We start from the raw sequence: 22271 nt of genomic DNA on the forward strand, positions 1-22271 counted from the left end.
TGGACTCAATGCACTTAGAAGAGAGCAAGTGAATGAGGAGGAAGCAGCAAATTGAAGGTATATGACTAAAATAAACCAAAATGGCATTCGTGCATTTCCTCGAACACTTGGCGTGCAGTTATCAAGCAATGAGCAAAAATGAGATACTCGATCAATTAGAGTCCCAAAATGAAATATCAATCATCACATAACATCACCTACTTACAAAGATAATGAAGGGCAACAAGAAGATCTATCAAAGCAAATTAAAACTTAAGTCCAACATCCATGGGAAAACAAGAGAAGGACAAAGTAAACAAGCAAAAAGCAAGTAGTATAATCATGCAACTAAAAGAGAAATTAAGAGAATCAACAAAAAGAAACATGTAACTAGGAGAAGAGATTATGCAAAGAGAGTAAGAGATGAGGTATAGAAGAAGTAGAACCTTGAGGAGTGTAAAAGAACAAGGTGGAGTTTTCTTTTTGTGAAAATGAGAAAGAGAGAGAAGAGATGTAGTGCCACCGGAGGTGGTGGTGGTCGCCGGTGAGTGACCGGAGATGGTGGTGGTGGAGTATAGGAGAGGAAGAAGAGAAGAGAGGTGATGGAGAAAGAAGAAGAAAGAAAACAAGAAAGAAGGTGAGAGAAAGGGGAGAGGCAGGGTGCGTCAGGTTTAAAACTGGGTCGCGCGATCGACGCACGCGCGCACAGTGCGCTTGCGTGTCGATAAGAGTTGAGCGAGGGGAGCGTACGCGTTAAGAGCGCGAACGTGCGATGTCAGTTGTGCCCCTGGAACAGAGTTAGCACAAAGTGGGCCTAACTCTCAGGTTTTTGTACTAGAGTTGGCATGCAGCACAGGCGGCGCGGACACGCACAGTGCATGCACGCGTGCCTGATGAAGTTGGCGACCGGCGCGGACACGGCAAGTACGCCTACGTGTCAGTCGCGGGCACAGAATAGGCACAAAATTGGCATAACTCTCTGGTTTTTGTACTAGAGAGTTCAGATTGCACTGCTGACGCACGCGCACAGTGCGCTTGCGCGTCGATGGTTAAGTTACAAGGGATGCGCAGGCGTCACGCACGCTTGCGCGTAGGTGCCTGGCATGAAGTGGGCACAAGGTGGGCATAACTCTCGGGTTTTTGTACCGGGAGTGTGAAATGCACGAACGGTGCGCGTGAGCACAGCACGCTCGCGCGCGGATGCCCTCTTTTCCCTCTCTCTCTCTTTTTTTAAACAACATAGAAAGGGCTATTCTAATGCATTCTTGGCAGGTGTTTAAGCTAGTAGTCAAGGAGACACTCACAAATTCATGTACTATTCAAAATAAAGCATTCTCTCTACTTCAACAATTCATCCTTACCAAGAATGATGGAATCTATATGAACATCCTAGTAAGTCAACAAGATCAACGAAACTATCATTCCTAAGCAATCAACAACATCAAGAAGTCACAAAATGTACAAGAATCTAAAGCTAAAAGCAAGAAGGTATGCACAAGGAAGATCTTACCACGGTGGGGTGCCTCCTACCAAGCACTTTTCTTTAACGTCCTTAAATTGGATGGTCAGTCGCTCAAGCTTCTCCTCCTCTAGGTGCATCCGTTAGTAGGAATACCTCTAGCTCTTTTGGAAGCTTGTAGCCATGGTACTTCTTCACTCTATATCCATTCACCTTGAAAGTTACTTCACTTTTAGGATCAAACAATTCCACCACCTCATAGGGCTTTATCTCTTTCACCTTGAAGGGTCCTTCCCATCTAGAACGAAGCTTGCTAGGCATGAATCTAAGCCTCGAGTTGTAGAGGAGAACCTCATCACCTTCTTGAAAATCCTTCTTCTGGATATGATGGTCATGAAATGCTTTAGTCTTTTCCTTGTAGATCCGGGCATTCTCATATGCTTCGTTCCTCAAACACTCGACTCGAGCTCCTCTAGCTGTAATTTTCTGACCACCCCCGCCTTGGTGAAATCCATGTTGCACTGCTTTACCGCCCAATAGGCTTTATGCTCAATCTCCACCGGAAGATGGCATGCCTTACCATAGATGATCTAGAAGGGATCATCCCTAACGGAGTCTTGTAGGCCGTCCTATACGCCCATAGTGCATCTCCTAACCAGAGGCTCCAATCCTTCCTCTATGAATTTACCACTTTCTCTAAAATTCTCTTAATCTCCCGGTTGGACACTTCCGCTTGTCTGTTGGTTTGTGGGTGATAAGCAGTGGCAACCTTATGCAATACCCCATAGCGCTTGAGCAGTGCCTCTACTTTCCTATTACAAAAGTGGGATCCTTGGTTGCTCACGATTGCTCGTGGCGACCCATAACGGCACACAATGTTATTTCTGATAAAAGAAATGACGGTATTGGCATCGTCAAGGCGGGTAGGTATTGCTTCTACCCACTTTGACACGTAGTCAACTGCTAACAGAATATATAGATACCCACTTGAGTTGGGAAACGGTTCCATAAAGTCAATGCCCCATACATCAAATATCTCACAGAACAACATAGGTTGCTGAGGCATCTCATCCCTTCGGGACGTGTTTCCCGACTTCTAACACTGACGGTAAGACACACAGAACCGGTTAGCATCCTTGAATAAGGTTGGCCACCAGAATCCAAATCCAACACCTTTTTAGCTGTCCTCTGTGGGCCAAAGTGGCCACCACATTCGGATGAATGGCAAGCTTCATGAATGGGTTAGATTTTAGATTCCGGGACGCATCTTCGAATTACTTAGTCTACTCCCCTGTTCTACAAGTGAGGGTCATCCCAAATGTAGCATTTGGAATCACTCCTCAACTTGTCTCTTTGGTGTTTAGAAAAGTTAGGAGGGACGATTTTTGCAACCAAGTAGTTCGCCATTGGGGCAAACCAAGGAAAGCTATCCGACACAGCATGCAAACTATCCAATGGGAATGAGTCATCGATCGGAAATGGGTCAAATTTTAAATTCTCAAGGCGGCTTAAATGATCCGTAACCAAGTTTTGAGACCCACTCCGGTCCCTAATCTCAATGTCGAATTCTTGCAAAAGCAAGATCCAATGTATAAGTCTAGGTTTTGACTCATTCTTTGTCAATAAGTACTTTAAAGCTGCATGATCCGTGTATACCACTATCTTGGACCCTAGCAAATAAGATATGAATTTATCTAAAGCATGAACAATAGCTAGGAGTTCCTTTTCTGTAGTGGTATAGTTGGATTGTGTTGCATTCAATGTTTTAGAAGAGTAAGCAATGACATAAGGAAGTTTACCATCGCGCTGTGCAAGCGCGGCACCTACAGCATGGTTTGACGCATCGCACATTATCTCGAATGGTAGCGTCCAGTTGGGGCCTCGCACAATCGGTGCTGTGGTAAGAACTCCTTAACTCTTCAAACGCATTCACACATGCACTGTCAAACTCAAAGTCCAAATCTTTTTGGAGGAGGCGCGACAATGGCAAAGCAATCTTGCTGAAATCCTTAATAAAGCACCTGTAAAATCCTGCATGTCCCAAAAATGAGCAGACCTCCCTCACAGATGAGGGGTGAGGTAAAGTGGTAATAACATCGACCTTGGCCAGGTCTACAGAAATGCCTTTCTTAGACACTACATGTCCTAACACTATACCTTGTCTTACCATAAAGTGACATTTTTCAAAATTCAAGACGAGGTTAGTGTCAACACATCTAGCTAAGACCTTGGCCAAGTTCTCTAAGCAACAATCAAATGAAGTTCCATAAACACTGAAGTCATCCATAAAGACTTCTAGACAATTCTCCACTAGATCGGAAAAGACACTCGTCATACACCGTTGAAAAGTAGCAGGTTCATTGCATAGTCCAAATGGCATCCTTTTGTAAGCAAAGGTGCCAAAAGGACAAGTGAATGTGGTCTTTTCCTGATCCTCAGGGGAAACGTGAATCTGGAAGTAACCAGTGAATTCATCAAGAAAGCAATAATGGGATTTAGCCGCCAAACGGTCCAACTTCTGATCGATAAAGGGCAAAGTGTAGTGGTCTTTCTTTGTAGCGGCGTTCAATCTTCTATAATCGATGCTCACTCGCCACGCATTTTGTACTCTCTTGGTGACCACTTCACCATCATCCTTTTTAACTGCAGTGATGTCCGATTTCTTGGGAACAACCTGGACCGGGCTCATCCACTCACTGTGAGAAATTGGGTATATGATACCCGCATCAAGTAGCCTTGTAACCTCCTTCTTTACCACATCAAGGATGGTTGGGTTGAGCCTCCTTTGCGGTTGCGTAACCGGCCGAGCTCCCTCTTGGAGAAATATACGATGCATGCACTTGCGGGGGTCAATCCCCACAATATCGGCTAGGCTCCAACCAATTGCCTTCTTGTACTTTCTTAGAACATCTAGGAGCTTTCCTTCCTCTTCGCTAGAAAGCTCACTAGCGATAATGACCGAAAACCTTTGGTTATCCTCTAAGAAAGCATACTTCAAATGAGATGGAAGAGGCTTCAGTTCACTCTTTGCCTCAAGCTGAGGTTCCTTTTCATCAAGTTCACGGAGTTCATCCTCAACAACTTTCTCTTGTTCACCCTCTTGGTCATCCGTTCCTTCAACAATAGGGTAGCATAACTTGTTGTAGTCTTTTTTTCGCACTTCCGCCACCACTTCATCGATTATATCACATCGGAGAACGGAATGCTCTTCAGGAGGATGCTTCATGGCTTCTTCCAAATTGAACTTGATAGTCTTGTCTCCGACCTCAAAGGAATATGTGCCAGTGAAGGCATCTAACTTGAATTTAGAGGTCTTAAGGAAGGGTCTACCAGGTAGAACGGAGGATGAGCTTCTATTTTTTGTTGGAGGTATTTCAAGGATGTAAAAGTAAACCAGAAAGACTAAGTCCTTGATCGCCACAAGTACATCTTCTGCTATTCCCATCACAGTGATCATACTTTTATCGGCTAAGGCAAACTTTGAGGTAGCGTTTGTTTTGAGGTACTGGGACAGAGACTGAGAGACTGAAACATAGTATCATGTTTGTTGGCTCAGAAACTGGTACTAAAATTTCTGTCTCTGTCCCTAAAATTTCAGTATTTCAGTACCTCCAAAAAGTAGGGACACAGGGGACTGAAATTTTTAGAGACGAAGACTAAAATTTTAATAACATTTTACACCTAAAATACCCTCATTTCAATTAATTAATTCCAATTTTATCTTTTGTGCAAATTAAATTAGAGTTTTATTCTTGTTTCAATTTCTGTCTCTCACTTTGCAGCAAACAGAATACTGAAATTTATTTCGGTCTTTGTCTCTTAGTCTCTGTCTCTCAGTCTTAGTCTTTCAGTCTCTGTCTCTCTACCAAACGCTACCTAATAGAGCTAAATTCAACCGGACAAAAATAGAGAGCGGCATGATGCTTACGCAAGCTCCTAGATCACACATACAGTCATGAAAAGTGTGCCCACCAATACGACAAGACACCAAACAAGGCCCAGAGTCACCACAATTTTTTGGAATTGACTCCATCAAGGAAGAAATTGAACTACCCAAAGATAATGTCTCCAACTCTCCTATCCTATTGGTGTGGGAAATCGTGATTCACACTTTTCACAACTCCGCACAACTAACCAGCAAGGGCACTGGGTCGTCCAAGTAATAAACCTTACATGAGTAAGGGTCGATCCCATGGAGATTGTCGGCTTGAAGCAAGCTATGGTCATCTTGTAAATCTCAGTCAGGAGGATTCAATTGGTTATGAGGTTTTGATAATTAAAATATAAATAAAACATAAAATAAAATAAAGTTACTTATGTTGCTTCTGAACCTCTTCTTTCCTACTGCCTTCAGATAAGCATTTGGAGATGCTTTGTTGCTTCTGAACCTCTGCTTTCCTACTGCCTTCTTCCAATCATGCGTGCTCCCTTCTATGGCAAGCTGTAAGATCCTCTCAGTTAAAATGGTCCTCTACGGTTTTTGCACGGCTAATCAACTGTCGGATTTCTTGTCTCGGATGAAAAATACCAGGTACAGCCACCGCAGGGCTAATCATCTGTCGGTTCCCGCTAGCGTCGGAATAGAATCCATTGATCCTTTTGCACACTGTCACTGCGTGCAATATTCGCAGGTTTGAAGCTCGTCACAGTCATCCCTTCTCGGATCCTACTCGGAATACCACAAACAAGGTTTAGACTTTCCAGATCCCAGGAATGCTGCCAATGACTCGGTCCATGTATTAGATATCCAAGATATACGCACTCAAGCTGTTGTCCAATGACTACGTTGAGCTCAGATAGAACGGAAGTGGTTGTCAGGCATGCGTTCATAGGATTGAGAATAACGATGAGTGTCACGGATCATATCATTCTCCAGATTGAAGTACGAGTGAGTATCTTAGAATAGAATCAAGCGTGATTGAATAGAAAAATAGTAGTAATTGCATTAATTCATGAAGAACAGCAGAGCTCCACACCTTAATCTGTGGGTGTAGAAACTCCACCGTTGAAAATACATAAGTGAAAAAGGTCTAGGCATGGCCGAATGGCCAGCCTCCCCAAACGTGAACAATGGTCTATGATAGCATGATAATCCGTGAATACAATAGTAAAGTGCTATTTATACTAAACTAGCTACTAGGGTTTACAGAAAATAAGTAACTAAGTGCAGATAGTGCAGACATCCACTTCTGGGGCCCACTTGGTGTGTGCTTGGGCTAAGCATAGAAGCTTTTTCGTGCATAGGCTGTTCTTGGAGTTAAACGCCAGCTTGGGTGCCAGTTTAGGCGTTTAACTCCAATTCTGGTGCCAGTTTGGGCGTTTTACGCTAGGAAGTTTTAGGCTGGCTTTGGACGCCAGTTTGGGCCATCAAATCTTGGGCAAAGTATGGACTATTATATATTGCTGGAAAGCCCAGGATGTCTACAGAAAATCCACTTCGAGTGCAGGAGGGTCAGAATCCAACAGCATCTGCAGTCCTTTTTCAGCCTCTGAATCAGATTTTTGCTCAGGTCCCTCAATTTTAGCCAGAAAATTGCTGAAATTATAGAAAAACACACAAACTCATAGTAAATTCCAGAAATATGATTTTTTCATAAAAAATAATTAAAATATAATAAAAAGTAACTAAAACATACTAAAAACTATGTAAAAACAATGCCAAAAAGGGTATAAATTATCCGCTCATCACCTATTCTTGTGTGTACACAAGTCTTTCAAAAATTTTGCATACTTTGGAATTTGTTGGATAGCATCAAGAAGTGGTATGGTTACCTCAACCTTCTTGAACACTTGAAGCATGTTTAAATCGAATTCCAGAGTCTTCTTTGCTTTCTTCACCATTGAAGGGAATGAGATAGGAATGGACTCATCCACTATAGTTTTCCTCTTGGGTTCCTTAAGGCTTACTCCTTCTTCCTCATGCTTTTTGTGTACCTCCTCTTCTTCATGCAGAGCTTCAACGACCACTTTTTCCTCATGAATGTCTTCCATGACCCTAGGAGGTATCTCCTCCAATGTAGTCCCCGACTGTAGAGTGATGGCTTTGAGACCGCCCTTGGGGTTTGGAAGGGGTTGGGATGGAAGGTTAGAAGAGCTTGAGGTTGGTTGGTGTTGTTGTTGGAGGAAGACATGGACATCTTTGAATTCATGTCGGTGAGATTGGCCAATTGAGTGCCTATGGCATCGAATTGAGCCTTATTGCTCTCGTCTCGTTTCTCCATAGCGGCTCTAAGCTCATCAACTTGATTGGTGGAAGATGAGGAGGTTTGGTTGGATTGTTGTCTATGGTGTGGTGCTTGGTATTTGGTGTAGTTGTTTTGGTTTTGGTTGTGGTGATTTTGGTTGGCTTGGTGGTTGTTGTTGTTATGGTAGTATTGAGATGAAGATTGGTTGTTGTTGTAATGAGAAGAAGAGTTGTTCCATCTTTGGTTTTGATTGCTCCCTTGTGCATTATCCATCCACCCTTGATTTTTATTACTACCATGAGAGTAGTTGTTTTGGCTTTGAGAAAGATAGGACGGACGGTTATTGTAATTCACATTGGCCATGACAAAGGCATGCTCCTCTTGAATTTGCTGACATTGATCGGTGTAATGTGTGGTGCTAGAGCACAAACCACAAATTCTATGAGGGCCTTCAAGTTGAGCAACTTGGGGTGGGGCTTGGATGGCTTGGATGGAGTAGTATTCCTTTTGATCTTTTTGTATTTGCGTGAGGATAGTGGTCATATCCCCAAGTGCTTTGGTTAAGCTTGCTTCGGAAGGGGATGGTTCTACCACACCCTTGAGAGGATTACTTCTCACCCTTACGTGTTGTGTAGCCTCGGCAACATCATTTATCAATTTCCAAGCTTCTCCCTCCGTCTTGTTTTTTGAAAGGGAACCACCACTAGAAGCGGTGAGCAATCTTTTATCTTCCGCACAAAGACCTCCGGTGAAGTAACTAATGAGCAAGTGAGTGATCAATCCATGGTGTGGAAAAGATTCCAATAGCCTCTTGAACCGAGTCCAATACTCATACAAACTCTCTTGATCCTTTTGCATTATACTCGAGATCTCCTTCCGGGTGTAGTCGGTCTTCTCCGGTAGAAAGAATTTGTCTAGAAACTCTATTCTCAAGAAATCCCAATTGGTCACAATCTCATCCGGTTGCGAATAAAACCATGTCTTTGCTTGCCCTTCAAGAGAGAAAGGGAAGGCAAAAACCATAATAGCCAACTCATCGGCTCCATGCTTTTGAACCGTAGAACAAGCAACTTGAAAATCTCTTAGATGTCGGATGGGGTCTTGACCCGGCAACCCATGATACTTAGGAAGTAGATGTATCAAGCTACTCTTTAACTCAAAGTTTGGATCAAGGTTGGGATACCTTGCTTGCAAAGGTTGAAGTTTGATATCCGGAGCCCCTTGCTCATGCAAAGTGATCCGTCGTGGCTCTGCCATGTATGGTTCACTTGTGGGATGCAAAGATGTATTAGTAGTGCCAACAGAAGAATAGGAAGTAGTGGACTCCAAGTCACTCTCGATGTCGTCTAGTGATTCGGTATGTTTCTCAAGAGAGGCCGAAGTACTAGCCGTATAGTCCAACCGCCGTCTAGCTTGCCGAGTGTGTAACAAAGTTCTTTCAATCTCAGGGTCAAACTCGACTAAGCTAGAATTCGGTTGAGACCGAGTCATCAAACATGGGAGTCATAGCACACATACAAAAGAAATCTAAACTATAGCTAAGTATTGAAAGCAAGTAAACTATCTACAATATTCACATATTCACATAACCAATATCAAGGCATATGTTGCAACCATTCCCCGGCAACGACGCCAAAAATTTGATAAGGCGAGGGTTATTGTCGGTCTAGAATCCCTCTTAATTGACTTAGTAGTAGGCTAGTGTCAATGGTTATCAAATTGACCACTAAGGATTCCCAAATCATCAAATCCATTAGACCCAATGACTCAAGTTCACCCAATTCCCTTAGCCTAGGCCAAGAGTAAAGAGAACTACTCTATAATCAAAGGAAACATTTCATCAAACACATGGTAAGCATTACTAAAAGACATATTCAAATTGCAACTAAATTGAAATTAACAAGTATTCACTAACAATTATCAATGTAAATTCACTCAAACAACACAATTAATCATGAAAATCATCAATGTAACATTAACAATTCAAGATCCATAAGATTCACAAAATGGGTAGAAATTGACAAGTGACAAGAAAACATAAATCTAACACAAGATTTAAACAAAATTATACTAAGGAATTCAAATTAAGCAATCAAAACTAGTAATCAACAAGATCCAATTCAGAATTTAACAATGGAAGATCAAATCAAACTAGATCTAGAGAGGAATAAGGGTTTCTCTCTCTAGAAGAACAAAAACCAAAAACTAGCTAAAAATTGTGTCTAAGTGTGAATGAATGATCCCCCCTTTCTCCTAGCATACTTGGGTCTTTTCCATGCAGAACCAGCTTGAATTTGGGCCTCTTGAGCCTCAGAAATCGCCAGGCATGATTTCCTTTAATGAGGCCACGTGCAGCTTGTCGCGCATACGCGCTATGCGTGCGTGCGCGCCGATTGATTTTGCGATCTACGCGTGCGCGCCATGTACGCGTGAGTGCCGGTGTGGATTTCTCTAATCCGCGCGGATGCACCGATCTACGCGCACCGTTTCCAGCTGTCCACACCCACGCGTGCGCGCGAGGTACGCGTGCGCGCCCATACTAAAATTCCCAAAATCCAAATCTTCATGTTCCTTCCACTTGTGCATGCTTTCTTTCTCTCTTCTAGGCCATTCTTGCCCTATAAATTCTGAAATCACTCAACAAACACGTCACGGCATCGAATGGTAATAAGAGAGGATCAAAATATATTAATTCTAAGGTAAAAGAAGCATGTTTTCCATCATGAAGCAATATTAGGAAGAGAACACAAAAGCATGCAATTCTTGTAAATTAGTGTGAAAAATATTGACAAAACCCCCCAAATTCTACACAATATAAACCACAAAATTGGGGTTTATCAGATAGCAGAATAGGCGTTTAACGCTCGTGCTGGCAGCATTCTGGGCGTTAAACGCCAGAATGGGTAGCATTCTGGGCGTTTAACGCCATAAATGGCAGCATTCTGGGCGTTCAGAAAAACGCCCAGTAAAGAAGGATTCCTGGTGTTTAACGCCAGCCAGGGTATCTGGCTGGGCGTTAAACGCCCAAAAAGGTAGCCAAGTGGGCGTTAAATGCCTGAATGGATAGCATTCTGGGCGTTTAACTCCAAGATGACACAAGGGAGGTAATTTTGTTTCCAATTCGAATTTGTTCAAATTTCATGTTTTAATTCATAATTTTTTGCATCAAAACATATTTTAAACGTTCATCTTTCAATTTTTATTTTCAAAAATTAATAATCTTTTCAATTCTTTTTAATTCTTTTTCAATTCTTTTCAAATCCTTCCAAAACGTTTTCAAAACTTACGTATCTTCTCAAATTCTTTTTAACTTTTTTTTTAATTTTTCTTATATACAGTAATAAGTTTTCATAATTAATTGCATCATTCTTCTACTCTCTTCTATCTTATTTTGCTTGAGGACAAGCAAAGCTTTTAAGTTTGGTGTGGAAAAGCTCAGCTTTTTACTTTCCATAACCACTAATGGCACCCAAGGCCAGAGAAACCTCTAGAAAGAGGAGCAACAAAGGCAAGGAAGAGACATAGAGGAGCTCAAGAACTCCATTGGTTCTTCAAGAGGAAGAAAGAGCCACCATCACTAAGGTGGACCCGTTCTTTAATCTCTTTGTTTATTTTCTTTTCTGTTTTCGGTTTATGCTTTATGTTTTGACTATGTTTGTGTCTTCATTACATGATCATTAGTGTTTAGTGTCTATGTCTTAAAGCTATGAATGTTTCATGAATCCTTCACCCTTCTTAAATGAAAAATGTTTTCTGAAAAAGCTATGAATGTTTCATGAATCCTTCACCTTTCTTGATGTGGTGGCAATACTTTTTGTTTTCTGAATGAATGCTTGAACAGTGCATATTTTTTATAGTGAAGTTTATGAATGTTAAAATTGTTGGCTCTTGAAAGAATAATGAAAAAAAGAGAAATGTTATTGATAATCTAAAAAATCATAAAAATTGATTCTTGAAGCAAGAAAAAGCAGTGAAAAACACAAAGCTTGTGAAAAAAAAGTGGCAAAAAATAAAGAAAAAAAAGCAAGCAGAAAAAGCTAATAACCCTTTAAACTAAAAGGCAAGGTGGTGCATGAAATTACAATCACACTTTTGCAATTCCGCGCAACTAACCAGCAATTGCACTGGGTCGTCCAAGTAATACCTTACGTGAGTAAGGGTCGATCCCACAGATATTATCAGCTTGAAGCAAGCTATGGTTATCTTGTAACTCTTAGTCAGGATATCAATAATTCTCAGATTTGATTGTAAAAAGTAAAAGAACATGAAATAAATACTTGTTATGCAGTAATAGAGAACATGTTGAGGTTTCGGAGATGCTCTGTCCCTTGAATCTCTGCTTTCCTACTATCTTCTTCTTCACACACGCAAGGCTCCTTCCATGGCAAGCTTTATGTTGGGCATCACCGTTGTCAATGGCTACTTCCCGTCCTCTCAGTGAAAATGTTCCAAATGCGCTGTCACCACACGGCTAATATCTGTCGGTTCTCGATCATGTTGGAATAGGATCCATTGATCCTTTTGCGTCTGTCACACACCCAACACTCGTGAGTTTGAAGCTCGTCACAGTCATCCCTTCCCAGATCCTACTCGGAATACCACAGACAAGGTTTAGACTTTCCGGACCTCAGGAATGGCTGCCAATAATTCTAGCCTGTACCACGAAGGTTCTAATATTAGATTAGAAACCCAAGAGATACACATTCAAGCTTGATTGCATGTAGAACGGAAGTGTTTGTCAGGCACGCGTTCATAGGTGAGAATGATGATGAGTGTCACGGATCATCACATTCATCAGGTTGAAGTGCGAATGAATATCTTAGAATCGAAGCAAGCGTGATAGAATGGAAAACAGTAGTAATTGCATTAATTCATCGAAACACAGCAGAGCTCCTCACCCCCAACAATGGGGTTCAGAGACTCATGCCATAGAAGATACAATATGAAACGTGTAGAGTGTCATGAGGTACAAAATGAATCACTAAAAGTGGTTTTTATAATCAACTAGTGACCTAGGGTTACAGAAAATGAGTAAGCTGGGGTGTTTAGTGTAAAAATCCACTTCCGGGGCCCACTTGGTGTGTGCTTGGGCTGAACATTGAAGCTTTCATGTGTAGAGACTTTTCTTGGAGTTAAACGCCAGCTTTTATGCCAGTTTGGGCGTTTAACTCCAGCTTTTATGCCAGTTCTGGCGTTTTGACGCCATAATTTCTATGCTGACTTGGAACGCCGGTTTGGGCCATCAAATCTCAGGCAAAGTATAGACTATTATATATTTCTGGAAAGCCCAAGATGTCTACTTTCCAACGCATTTAAGAGCGCACCAATTGGGCTTCTGTATCTCCAGAAAATCCACTTTGAGTGCAGGGAGGTCAGAATCCAACAGCATCTGCAGTCCTTTTTCAGCCTCTGAATCAGATTTTTGCTCAGGTCCCTCAATTTCAGCCAGAAAATACCTGAAATCACAGAAAAACATAGAAACTCATAGTAAAGTCCATAAAAGTGAATTTTAATTAAAAAATAATAAAAATATAATAAAAACTAACTAAAACATACTAAAAATATACTAAAAACAATGCCAAAAAGCGTATAAATTATCCGCTCATCACAACACCAAACTTAAATTGTTGCTTGTCCCCAAGCAACTAAAAAGCAAATAGGATAAAAAGAACAGACTATACAATGAATTCCAAAACATCTATGAAGTTCAGTATTAATTAGATGAGCGGGGCTATTAGCTTTTTTGCTTCTGAACAGTTTTGGCATCTCACTTTTTCCTTTGAAGTTTAGAATGATTGGCATCTATAGGAACTCAGGATTCAAATAGTGTTATTGATTTTCCTAGTTAAGTGTGTTGATTCTTGAACACAGCTACTTTATGAGTCTTGGCCGTGACCCTAATCATTTTGTTTTCCAGTATTACCACTGGATACATAAATGCCACAGACACATAACTGGGTGAACCTTTTCAGATTATGACTCAGCTTTGCTAGAGTCCCCAATTAGAGGTGTCCAGAGCTCTTAAGCACACTCTTTTTGCTTTGGACCACGACTTTAACCGCTCAGTCTCAAGTTTTCACTTGACACCTTCACGCCACAAGCACATGGTTAGGGACAACTTCGTTTAGCCGCTTAGGCCAGGATTTTATTCCTGTAGGCCCTCCTATCCACTGATGCTCAAAGCCTTGGATCCTTTTTATTACCCTTGCCTTTTGGTTTAAAGGGCTATTGGCTTTTTCTGCTTGCTTTTTCTCTCTTTTTTTGTAAGCTTTTCACTGCTTTTTCTTGCTTCAAGAATCAATTATATGATTTTTCAGATTATCAATAACATTTCTTCTTTTCCATTATTCTTTCAAGAGCCAACAATTTTAACATTCATGGGCAACAAATTCAAAAATCTACACTGCTCAAGCATTCATTCAGAAAAACAAAAAGCATTGCCACCACATCAAAATAATTAATCTGTTTTAAAATTTGAAATTCAAGTACTTCTTTTTCTTTTGCAATTAAAAACACTTTTTATTTAAGAAAGGTGATAGATTCACAAGACATTCATAACTTTAAGACATAAACTTTAAATTTTATTAATCATGGAATAAAAATAAGACTCAAAAATAAATATAAGAGCAAACCAATAATAATAGAAGACCGAAAATTAAAAATAGAAAAATAAATGAATCTTAAAATAGATTCCTAATAATAGAGGTTATCACAGAGTTAGGACTCAACAACCTTGATTTTGAGCAGTGGATGCTCCTTCAGTCTGTGGGGTGTTTGGTCCTTCAAGGGAGAGCTTCTGGCGCTTCAGCTCTTGTAGCTCACGCCCCTGCTTCTCCTGTTCCTTCAGCAGCTTGCAGAGCATGCAGTTTTGATTCTGCTGTTCTTCCTTAAGTTGTTCCATAGCTTCTTGCAGCTTGGTAACAGATGCTTCTAGGCGGGTTCAGTAGTCAATTTCAGGGATTTCTGGGAGGAACTCCTGCGCCCTCCTTTTGATGGAGTTATCTTGCACTTGTCCTTCCATTGACTTCTTAGTGATTGGGTGTTTGATTGAGATGAATTCATCTACTCCCATCCTCACCCCAGCATCTTTACATAGCAGAGAAATCAAGCTTGGCTAAGCTAGTTTGGCTTCAGTGGAGTTTTTGTTTGCAATTGTGTAAATCTCACAAGAAATCAGATGATGAATCTCTACTTCTTTTCCCAGCATAATACAATGAATCATCACTGCTCTCTTGACAGTGACCTCAGAGCGGTTGCTAGTGGGCAATATAGAACGCCCAATGAAGTCTAACCAGCCTCTTGTGACTGGTTTGAGATCTCCCCTCTTGAGTTGGTTTGGGACACCTTTTGAATTGGTTATCCACTTAGTTCCAGGGAGGCATATGTCCTCTAGAACTTGATCCAACCCTTTATCTACTCTCACTATTCTCTTATTAAAGGATTCTGGATCATCTTGTAGTTGAGGTAGTTTGAAGACCTCTCTTATTTTGTCCAGATGGAAGTAAATAAGCCTCCCTCTGACCATAGTTCGGTAGGTGTGAAAGGCGGTTCCAGTTATTCTCTACTTATCTGTTAGCCACAGATTTGAGTAGAATTCCTGAACCATATTTCTTTCAACCTTTGTTTCAGGATTAGCTAGAATTTCCCATCTTCTGTGTCGAATTTGCTCTTGGATCTCCGGATATTCATCTTCTTTCAGATTGAATTTAACTTCTGGGATTACTGACCTCAGACCCATTATTTTGTGGTAGTGGTCTGCATGTTCTTTGGTTAAGAACCTCTCTTGATTCTAAAGACTCTTTGGAGTATTCTCTTTCTTGCCTCTTGACTTAGTTTGTTTTCCTTTAGGTGCCATGATCTTGAAGTCTTAGCTCAGTGATCACGGAAAAACACACCAAACTTAGAGGTTTGCTTGCCCTCAAGCAAAAGAAAGGAAATGGGAGAGAGAGGAGAAGAGGCAAATTCGAATGGTGGAGAGGAGGGGATGGCCGAATGTGTATTTATAAGAGGAGAGGAGGGATTTTGAAAATTTTGAAAGAGATATGACATAGAGATATGATTGGTAGAAGAAAATAAAATCATGATATGAAAAAGATGAGATTTTTAATTGAAAAAGATATAAAGAGGTTAAATCTGAAAATTTTGGTTATGCATCTAAGAAATAAGAGATGATATGATGAGTTTGAAAAGATTTGGAAAGAAATTGAAAAGATACTTGAGTTTTTTGAAGAAGATTTGGGAAGGATTTGAAAGTAATTTGAAAAGAGATTTAGAAAAGTGTTGAATTTTTGAAAATTGAGGATAAATTATGCAAGTTTGAAACATGTTTATGCAGAAAATTATGAGTCAAAACATGAAAATTTGAAAAATTTTGAAGTGGAAAACAAAATCTCTTCCCCCTGCCTTTCTGGCGTTAAACGCCCAGAATGTTATCCATTCTGGCGTTTAACGCCCAGCAAGGTACCCTGGCTGGCGTTAAACGCCAGAAATTCTTTGCCACTGGGCGTTTTTCTGAATGCCCAGGATGCTGCAATTCTGGCGTTAAACGCCCAGGATGGTACCCATTCTGGCGTTTAACGCCCAAAATGCTCCTTACTGGCGTTTTCTTGCCAGTGAGCTCCTTTTCTCTGCTTTTTGCGCTGAATCCTTCTGTAACTCTGCGAATTCCTTCAATTTTGATGATTAATCTTTGAAGAAAATTTATTTCAACTTCTGCAAGTATTACTTAAAACAAATAACTTGCTAATGGCTGGGTTGCTGGTGCGCAGAAATTGTGATTACACTTTAATTATGTAAAATTCATCGCTCTTTCTTTCCCTGGTAATGGCGCCAAAAACATGATGCCAATACCATGGTTCACAACTTCACACAACTAACCAGCAAGTGCACTGGGTCGTCCAAGTAATACCTTACGTGAGTAAGGGTCGAATCCCATGGAGATTGTTGGTATGAAGCAAGCTATGGTCACCTTGTAAATCTCAGTCAGGCGGATATAAAATAGTAATGGGGTTTTCGAAAATAATTAATAAAACAGGGATAGAAATACTTATGTAAATCATTGGTGAGAATTTCAGATAAGCGAATAGAGATGCTTTCGTTCCTCTGAACCTCTGCTTTCCTGCTATCTTCATCCAATCAGTCTTACTCCTTTCCATGGCTGGCTTTATGTAATGCATCACCATTGTCAAGGGCCACTTTCGGTCTTCTCTCGGGAAAATGATCCAAATGCCCTGTCACGGCACGGTTAATCGTCTGGAGGCATCACCCTTGTCAATGGTTACATCCTATCCTCTCAGTGAACATGGTCAACGCACCCTGTCACGGCACGGCTATTCATCTGTCGGTTCTCGATCATACTGGAATAGGATTTACTATCCTTTTGCGTCTGTCACTACGCCCAGCAATCGCGAGTTTGAAGCTCGTCACAGTCATTCAATCATTGAATCCTACTTGTAATACCACAGACAAGGTTTAGACTTTCCGGATTCTCTTGAATGCCGCCATCAATCCAGCTTATACCACGAAGATTCTGGTTAAGAGATCTAAGAGACACTCATTCAATCGAAAGTAGAACGAAAGTGGTTGTCAGGCACGCGTTCATGGGGAATGATGATGATTGTCACATTCATCACATTTAGGTTGAAGTGCGAATGAATATCTTAGAAGCGAAATAAGATGAATTGAATAGAAAACAGTAGTACTTTGCATTAATCTTTGAGGAACAGCAGAGCTCCACACCTTAATCTATGGAGTGTAGAAACTCTACCGTTAAAAATACATAAGTGAAAGGTCCAGGCATGGCCGAATGGCCAGCCCCTCTGATCTAAGAACCAGGCGTCCAAAGATATCTAATACAATAGTAAAAGGTCCTATTTATAATAAACTACTCACTAGGGTTTACAGAAATAAGTAATTGATGCATAAATCTACTTCTGGGGCCCACTTGGTGTGTGCTTGGGCTGAGCTTGAGTGTTGCACGTGTAGAGGTCCTTCTTGGAGTTGAACGCCAGTATTTGTGCCAGTTTGGGCGTTCAACTCTGGTTTTGGATCCTTTTCTGGCGCTGGACGCCAGAATTGGGCAGAGAGCTGGCGTTGAACGCCAGTTTGCATCGTCTATTCTTGCTCAAAGTATAAACTATTATATATTGATGGAAAGCCCTGGATGTCTACTTTCCAACGCAATTGGAATCGCGCCATTTCGAGTTCTGTAGCTCCAGAAAATCCACTTTGAGTGCAGGGAGGTCAGAATCCAACAGCATCAGCAGTCCTTCTTCAACCTCTGAATTTGATTTTTGCTCAAGTCCCTCAATTTCAGTCAGAAAATACCTGAAATCACAGAAAAACACACAAACTCATAGTAAAGTCCAGAAATGTGAATTTAACATAAAAACTAATGAAAACGTCCCTAAAAGTAACTAGATCCTACTAAAAACAATGCCAAAAAGCGTATAAATTATCCGCTCATCACAACACCAAACTTAAATTGTTGCTTGTCCCCAAGCAACTGAAAATCAAATAGGATAAAAAGAAGAGAATATACTATAAATTCCAAACTATCAATGAAACATAGCTCCAATCAAATGAGCGGGACTTATAGCTTTTTGTCTCTTGAATAGTTTTGGCATCTCACTTTATCCATTGAGGTTCAGAATGATTGGCATCTATAGGAACTCAGAGTTCAGATAGTGTTATTGATTCTCCTAGTTCAGTATGATGATTCTTGAACACAGCTATTTTATGAGTCTTGGCCGTGACCCTAAGCACTTTGTTTTCTAGTATTACCACCGGATACATAAATGCCACAGACACATAATTGGGTGAACCTTTTCAGATTGTGACTCAGCTTTGCTAAAGTCCCCAATTAGAGGTGTCCAAGGTTCTTAAGCACACTCTTTTTTTTCTTTGGACCTTGACTTTAACCGCTCAGTCTCAAGTTTTCACTTGACACCTGCACGCCACAAGCACATGGTTAGGGACAGCTTGGTTTAGCCACTTAGATCAGGATTTTATTCCTTTAGGCCCTCCTATCCACTGATGCTCAAAGCCTTGGGATCCTTTTTATTTGCCCTTGCCTTTTGGTTTTAAGGGTTATTGGCTTTTTGCTCTTGCCTCTTGGTTTTAAGAGCTTTTGGCTTTTTCTGCTTGCTTTTTCTTTTTCTTTCTATTTTTTTTCTATTTTTTTCTACAAGCTTTGTTCTTTGCTGCTTTTTCTTGCTTCAAGAATCATTTTTATAATTTTTCAGATTATCAAATAACATGTCTCCTTGTCATCATTCTTTCAAGAGCCAACATATTTAACATTCATGAACAACAACTTCAAAAGACATATGCACTGTTCAAGCATTCATTCAGAAAACAAGAAGCATTATCACCACATCAATATAATTAAGCTAAGTTCAAGGATAAATTTGAAACTCATGTACTTCTTGTTCTTTTGAATTAAAAAATTTTTCATTTAAGAGAGGTGATGGATTCATAGGACATTCATAACTTTAAGACAAAGTTACTAACTACTAATGATCATGTAATGAAGACACAAACATGGATAAATACTTAAATTAGAGAAAACGAAAAACAGAAGAAATAAGAACAAGGAATGAATCCACCTTAGTGATGGTGGCGTTTCCTTTTTGAGGAACCAATGATGTCCTTAAGCTCTTCTATGTCTCTTCCTTGTTTTTGTTGCTCCTCCCTCATTGCTTTTTGATCTTCTCTTATTTCATGAAGGATGATGGAGTGCTCTTGATGTTCCACTCTTAGTTGTCCCATATTGGAACTCAATTCTCCTAGGGAGGTGTTGATTTGCTCCCAATAGTTTTGTGGAGGAAAATGCATTTGAGGCATCTCCGGGATCTCATGGTGATGAGCTTCATACGCCTCTTGAGCTCCATGAATGGGCTCTCTTGCTTGCTCCATCTTTTTCTTAGTGATGGGCTTGTCCTCTTTAATGAGGATATCTCCCTCTATGTCAACCCCAGCCGAATTGCATAGGTGGCAAATGAGGTGAGGAAAGGCTAACCTTGCCATAGTGGAGGACTTGTCAGCCACCTTGTAGAGTTCTTGAGGTATAATCTCATGAACTTCCACCTCTTCTCCAATCATGATGCTATGGATCATGATGGCCCGGTCTATAGTAACTTCAGACCGATTGCTAGTGGGAATGATTGAGCATTGAATGAACTCCAACCATCCTCTAGCTACAGGCTTAAGGTCCAGTCTTTTTAGTTGAACCGGTTTGCCTTTTGAGTCAATCTTCCATTGAGCTCCTTCTACACATATGTCCATGAGGACTTGGTCCAACCTTTGATCAAAGTTGACTCTCCTTGTGTAGGGGCGTGCGTTCTCTTCCATGTTTGGCAAGTTGAACGCCAACCTCACATTTTCCAGACTAAAATCTAAGTATTTCCCCCGAACCATTGTAACATAGTTCTTTGGATCCGGGTTCTTACTTTGATCATGGTTCTTGGTGATCCATGCATTGGCATAGAACTCTTGAACCATTAGGATGCCGACTTGTTGGATGGGATTTGTTAGAACTTTCCAACCTCTTCTTTGAATTTCATGTCGGATCTCCGGATACTCATTTCTTTTGAGTTTGAAGGGGACCTCAGGGATCACCTTCTTCTTGGCCACAACATCATAGAAGTGGTCTTGATGGACTTTGGAGATGAACCTTTCCATCTCCCATGACTCGGAGGTGGAAGCTTTTGTCTTCCCTTTCCCCTTTCTAGAGGATTCTCCGGTCTTAGGTGCCATCAATGGTAATGGAAAAACAAAAAGCTTATGCTTTTACCACACCAAACTTAGAATTTTGCTCGCCCTCGAGCAAGAGAAGAAAGAATAGATGATGAAGAAGAAGAAATGGAAGAGAGGGGGAAGGGTTGTGTTTCGGCCAAGAAGAGAAGAGAGGGTTGTGTTGTGTGAAAATGAGGAAGAATGGAAGGCTTTATATAGGAATGGGAGGGGGGTTAAGGTTCGGCCATGTAGGGTGGGTTTGGGTGGGAAATTGATTTTGAATTTTGAAGGTAGGTGGAGTTTATGAGGTAGGTTTATGGGGAAGAGTGGATGGATGTGAGTGGTGAAGAGGTGATGGGGAAGAGAGATTGAGGTGATTGGTGAAGGGTTTTGGGGAAGAGTGTTTATGGGATTGTGTAAAAGAGGGGTGAGAAGAAGTGAGTGGAGGTAGGTGGGGATCCTGTGGGGTCCACAGATCCTGAGGTGATCCTGTGGGGTCCACAGATCCTGAGGTGTTCAAGGATTTACAACCTTGCACCAAATTAGGCATGTAAAATGCCCTTGCACACAACTCTGGGCGTTCAGCGCCAGGTTGGTGCCCATTTTGGGCGTTCAACGCCCATTTACTGGCCATTTCTGGCGTTGAACGCCAGAACCATGCTTGTTCTGGGCGTTCAGCGCCAGCTCCTCTCCAGGGTGCATTTCTGGCATTTAGCGCCCAGATGATGCCCATTTTGGGCTTTCAGCGCCCAGACACTACCCATTTTGGGCGTTCAGCGCCAGAACCATGCTCTGTTCTGGCGTTGAACGCCAGGCAGATGCTTCCTCCAGGGTGTGATTTTTCTTCTGCTGTTTTTGATTTTGTTTTCAATTTCTATATTTATTTTGTGACTCTACATGATCATGAACCTATAAAGACATATAACTAAGAAAAATATTGTTAGATAAATAAAAATTGGGTTGCCTCCCAACAAGCGCTTCTTTAATGTCAATAGCTTGACAGTGGGCTCTCATGGAGCCTCACAGATGTTCAGAGCATTGTTGAGACTCTCCAACACCAAACTTAGAGTTTGGATATGGGAGTTCAACACCAAACTTAGAGTTTGGTTGTGGCCTCCCAACACCAAACTTAGAGTTTGACTGTGGGGGCTTTGTTTGACTCTGCTTTGAGAGAAGCTTTTTCTGCTTCCTCTCCATGGATGCAGAGAGAGATCCTTGAGTTGTAAACACAAGGTTGTCCTCAATCAATTGAAGGATTAATTCTCCTCTGTCCACATCAATCACAGCTCTTGCTGTGGCTAGGAAAGGTCTTCCTAGGATGATGGATTCATTCTCTTCCTTTCCAGTATCCAGGACTGTGAAATCAGCAGGGATGTAAAGGCCTTCAACCTTTACTAACACGTCCTCTACTTGTCCATAAGCCTGTTTTCTTGAATTGTCTGCCATCTCTAATGAGATTTTAGCAGCTTGCACCCCATAGATTCCCAGTTTCTCTATTACAAAGAGGGGCATGAGGTTTATTCCTGAACCAAGGTCACACAGAGCCTCAAAGATCATGGTGCCTATGGTACAAGGTATTATGAACTTTCCAGGATCCTGTCTCTTCTGAGGAAATGTCAGTTGATCCAGATCACTTAGTTCATTGATGAACAAGGGAGGTTCATCTTCCCAAGTTTCAATACCAAATAATTTGGCATTCAGCTTCATGATTGCACCAAGAAACTTGGCAGTTTGCTCTTCAGTAACATCCTCATTCTCTTCAGAAGAGGAATATTCATCAGAGCTCATGAATGGCATAAGGAGATTCAATGGAATCTCTATGGTTTCTAGATGAGCCTCAGAGTCCTTTGGTTCCTCAGAGAGAAACTCCTTATTGATCACTGGACGTCCCAAGAGGTCTTCCTCCTTGGGAT

Source organism: Arachis ipaensis, chromosome B9 (assembly GCF_059453495.1).
Source record: "Arachis ipaensis isolate K30076 ecotype BB chromosome B9, ASM5945349v1, whole genome shotgun sequence".
NCBI lineage: Eukaryota > Viridiplantae > Streptophyta > Magnoliopsida > Fabales > Fabaceae > Arachis > Arachis ipaensis.